This window comes from Ictidomys tridecemlineatus, chromosome 10 (genome assembly GCF_052094955.1).
Source record: "Ictidomys tridecemlineatus isolate mIctTri1 chromosome 10, mIctTri1.hap1, whole genome shotgun sequence".
In the NCBI taxonomy this organism is placed as follows: domain Eukaryota; kingdom Metazoa; phylum Chordata; class Mammalia; order Rodentia; family Sciuridae; genus Ictidomys; species Ictidomys tridecemlineatus.
Genome location: NC_135486.1, coordinates 51,651,196 through 51,656,401, shown reverse-complemented (window position 1 = coordinate 51,656,401; position 5,206 = coordinate 51,651,196).

Sequence of the window (5,206 nt, the reverse complement as noted above, 5' to 3'; positions counted from 1 at the left end):
TGGGGATAGTGCAGACCCTCTGCCCTGAAGCAGTTGGTCTCTCCTCCACTCCCTCATCCACCTGGGACTCTTTTTGAGTGCTCTGGGCTTCCTCACTGGTCTTCTCCGTATTGCCTGTCGATGTCACATGTTCCTGCATGATTGGTAACTGAGTATTGAGGCTCCACTGAGGACTCCTTTCTGGGCTAGGAACAGATATCCCATGAGGGGAGGAAGCTCTCTTGGCCACCCAAATGAGGAGGCCCCATCTATATTCTGGCTCTGCCTTTTCCCCTGCCACCTCCCTAGAACATGAGGGCCTGTTCTAGAAGGAGTTTCAGGCCTCCTCACACTTCCGTGCAGTCAGCAGAACTTACTATGTTTTATCCAGGCCCTAAATTTCCTCCTTTAGAAATATGCCCAGGAAGCCATACATAAATGCCCTTTCACACCAGGAGGCTCTAACTATACCCATCCCCTGGACCACCTACCTACCAAAGTAGCTCAATCAGTAGCCAGGGACTCAGGCCTCAAAAATTTGCTCTTTGGCTGGGTACAGCAGCGCATGCCTATAATCTCAGCAACTCAGGAGTCTCTGAAAGAAGGAACATGAGTTCCAGGCCAGCCTCAGCAACTTAGTGAGACCCTGTCTCAAAATAAAAAATAAAAAGCATTGGGGATATAGCTCAGTGGTACCCCTGGGTTCAATCTCTAGTAACCCCCCCCCAAAAAAATGTTTTGTCCTTTAAGTAAAAGCCAATTACCCAACTCTTTGCCTCTCTATCCTCCCTCTTCTCCTCTCCTCCTCCATCCAATGGACACAGCACCCCAAGGTCAGAAGGGAGGTGGACACCACAAATACCCTATATAGCCAGGGAAATCATAACCATTGAACCAATGAACAGAGGGCACCCCAGGCAAGCAGCTGGATCAGGCACTGCACCAGGAGATATATGGCTCACCGAACCACATTCATTGCCACTATTCACCTCTCCATTAGTGCCAGGGATTTCCTTAATGAGTCTTGTAGCTAACAGCTGCTGCTACCCTCAAGAAGGGACATATGTCTGCTGGAATAGGTCACCTAATAAGGGAGAATCCTCACCCAACTCCCCTTCCTGACCTAATTCCCCCACGCACCAACAATGCTATAGTACAACTGCCCCCAACCCAAAAGGCAAGAAAGGACCCTATAACACGGGACAGGTCCAGGTCCTACATGGTAGGGGAGTGAGACCAAGTGCAGATTTCCCAGTACCTGAGGTCCCTGATCACCCTGAGGGGAGGCTGAGCAGAGCTGTGGGGCTCTCCTGCAGGATGAGGTTCGAAACCCCTCAAGGCCCAAGAAAGACAAGCAGTTTCTCTGCTCTCAGGGAGACAGATGAGCAAGAAGCAGCCAACGCCTGTCCCACCAGCTCAGCCAGAGCCAAGAGACTCACCCTTTGTTCCTGGCCTCTCCCAGGCCCTTGGGCCCACTCTGGCTCTGCTCTCCTCTGGCCTTGGCATTATTATCATCTGCACAGTCCTGCCTCCAGGGCTGGGGATGGAGGTGCCCCATTATCCCACCTCAGGGAAATTCTGCCACATACCTGGGAATTAAAACTGCTCAACTGGAACACAGAACAGTACCTGGCTCCACAGACCAAGCTGAGCCAGAGTGCTGGGGCTCAGAGGGGAGGGCCTTTGTCCTTGAATACCCTTTTCCCCTTTTATTTATTTACTTAGGAGAGAGGGTCTCACTGTGTTACCTAGGCTGGCCTTGAACTCCTAGGCTCAAGTCATCCCCCTGCCTCAGCCTCTCACCTAGCTGGGACTATAGGGTTGCACCACTCTGCCTGACTCCCCTTGGATATAGCTCAAGGGGTAGAGTGCCTGCCCAGCATGTGTGACCCTGGGTTCCATTCCCAAAACTACAAAAAAAAAGAAAAGAAATATGACCTGTGTGAATATGTCCTTTACCCAACACATACCTAAGAAAATGCTTTATAAACATAAAGGGGGGGGTCACAACAGAGTAACATACAAATCTTTTAGAAAATCCACCAATGAAAGGACCAATGTGTGAATGTCCAGGTGGGGTTCCGCAGTGAGCCCGCCACAGGCTTCACTGGGGGACAGAATTGGGGGGCACACAAGGGAAAACTGGGGTGCTCCTCCATCCTTCAGGGCCCAGGCTCTGCCCACCATCATCCCTGCCCCTGACTGAGCCCTCTGTTCCCAATCAACCTCCTGCCTTTCTCAGGGTGGCTAGGATATTGCCAGAGTTAACCATCTACCAGGCTCCTGTCCCCTATCTGGTTCTTGCAGTTTTGAACTGAGTCTTTACTTCTCCTTTCCCCAAGCACTTTTAAGTAACTTGGGGGGATGGGGTGGGGAGAAGGCTATGTAGAATTGGCCTGGGAGCAGGAAGACCCCCACATTCCCCTCGGTACCTTAGCTGTGGGGCTCAGGTTCCTGGGCTGTGCCTGAGGTCCAAACACAGGCATCTTTCTTAGCCTTGATAATAAGGAACTAAATACTGGTGATCAATGACCTTGCTCTCTGGCCAGTGATAAGAGGTTTATAAGAGGTTAAACTCCTTCCCATCCTCAGGGGTCTAGAGGGCTGCACATATGCACAAGTCTGCACCACACTCAGGAGAGACAGAGAAGGCCCTGGCACACTTGCTGAGGAGACACAAAAGAGCCCAGTGGAAAGCAAAAGCTGGGTCACACTTGTAAAACTGCCTAGATTTTCCCCCAATCTACACACAGACATATTCACAAAGAGTGCAGACCTTACTAGCTCAAAATGTTTCTGCTCAACTTCCAACCAGTCACTGACTCAGACAGCTCCTAGAAAGGCAGGTTTAAAAATAAACACTAGAAGCTGGGCGTGGTGACACATGCCTGTAATCCCAGCGGTTTGGGAGGCTGAGGCAGGAGGATTGTGAGTTCAAAGCCAGTCTCAGCAATATACTGAGGCCCTAGGCAACTCAGTGAGACCCTGTCTCTGAATAAAAATAGAAAAAGGGCTGGGGATGTGGTTCAGTGGTTAAGCACCCCTGGGTTCCATTCCTGACACCGAAAGAAAAAGAAAAGAAAGAAACAAAAATAAGGGGCTGGGGATGTGGCTCAAGCGGTAGCGCGCTCGCCTGGCATACGTGTGGCCCCGTTCCATCCTCAGCACCACATACAAACAAAGATGTCGTGTCCGCTGAAAACTAAAAAATAAATATTAAAATTCTCTTTCTCTCTCTCTCTTTAAAACAAACAATGCCTCTTTCCAAATGACGGAGTCAAGGTTGATTTAAAAAAAAAAAAGAAAGAAACAAAAATAAGCACTAGAAGGATAAAAACTGAGCAGGGTTATGAGCAGCTGTACATTGTGAGGAGTGGGAGACAGACTACATAGAATTTGTTCAAGGAAGCCACTGAAAAAGCAAAATACAACAAAAACCACGTTGCAGGGAGGGAATCAAAGGTACTACAAGATATTATTTAAAATGCCCAATTTTCAACAACAACAAAAAAATGGGAAAGTGTGACCCATACTCTGGAGAAAAGCAGTCAGTAGAAACTCACTGAGGGGGGCCTACATGTTGGTCTTTGATTCTCCTGTTCCAATTTCCAGGGAAGAGACTCTGACTGGAACAGGGGCCTGTCCCTGATCTTATCAACTGTGGGGGAGGTAGAGAACATTTGAAAACCATACCAAGTGGAATCTACCTCTTTGAACTTTGATGGATATAGATCAATCGCCACAGAAGAGATTGGTTCCAGTCTAGGTAGACATCCCCAAAAGTTGTCACCCCTATTTCTTTCTGAAAAGACAAACAATGATGGCCCCAGGAACTCCAGGGTACTCAGATTTCTTCTCTCCTATCAGGAGGAAGGCATCATTCTCTAGCCATTTCTTAAGCTGGTGCTTTGCAAAATTCCTCCCCACCCAAGGGGGCTGTGTAGAGTGGGGACGCGGGTGAGGGTAGAAGAGGTCTCCTAGTCTCTAAGCTCCCTTTTAGTTGCCCTGTCTCAGAAGTGGTGCCACCATTCTATTTAATGTAAATTACACTCAAAGAAATAGTCATTGGCTTTCCCTTTTTATTCCCTATTACTCGGTTTCTGCCCAGGATCAAGATGGGGCTATATGACCAGGACATGGATGGGAGCCCTGACAACACTCAGGGTGGGCCCTGTGTGAAACACAGCTCCAAAGTTGCAAGGAGAAGACAAAAGAACCAGGAACAAGAAAAATAAAAGGTATTAAAATAGGCTTAGCTACTTTGGGGTTTTCCTTTGTATTTATTTTTAGCAAGGATTGTGTGCCTAACTCTGCATTAAAATAGCTGATGCTACCAGTCATTGTTCCAGGCCCTTGCACACTGCAGCCTGGCAGGCTTTCTGTAGCCAAAAGTGAAGGCAGCTGGCAGGGCCTGGCCCACCCAAGCGGAGCAGCAGGCATTTATTTCATGGACCCCCCTCACTGAACCCTCCTGGGCGTGAATGCGAACAGAAGCAGGGTGCTTTGGGTAAGGCTCAGAGACTAGGAAAACTCAGAGGAGGTCGCCATGCTTGAAGACTTAAGCCTTCAAAATCATCTCCTGCTGACTGTAGCTGGTGGGAAGCTGAAATTCCTGCACTAGATGGCCATGCCTGGCATCCCAGGCAGACATGCCCTGGCCAGCTCTCCTCACAGTCCATTAGGGACTTTCCTTTGAGCATTTTCCCCCTGGAGATGGTGTTGGGGAAGACTTTCTAGTCGGCAAATCCTACCTTAAAATGTCAGATTCTGTCGTACCCTCCCTCTAGCCCACTGGCCAGTGTGGTGCAGGTCTCCTGGGAGGAGCACATGTGCCCGGGGAAGGGGTAAAAGGGTAGAATGGGGAAGGGCCAAGAAGGGAGTGGACCCTGGGGGCCAGAGGGGAAGGTTTATGGGACAAACTTTTCCTTTTCCTTTCCAAGTCTTGGCTTTGATGCCAGTGACCTGGTGCCAATGACCTCCATGCAGAGCTGGACAGAGTCCCTGAGCAGAGTGGGGCTGATAATCCTGAGCAGGAAGGTTGCCATAGTGTCTATAACCAACTAGAATACTAGAGAAGAGACAGTGTGAGGTGTCTGTGTTTGATGACTACAATTTATACCCTGGGGACAATTATGGTTTGAAGCACCCTAGTCAAGAGCCAACATTCCAGATGTGGCTATGTCAACTGCTTCAAATATCTTTATCAAAATATACACCTGAGGGGTGT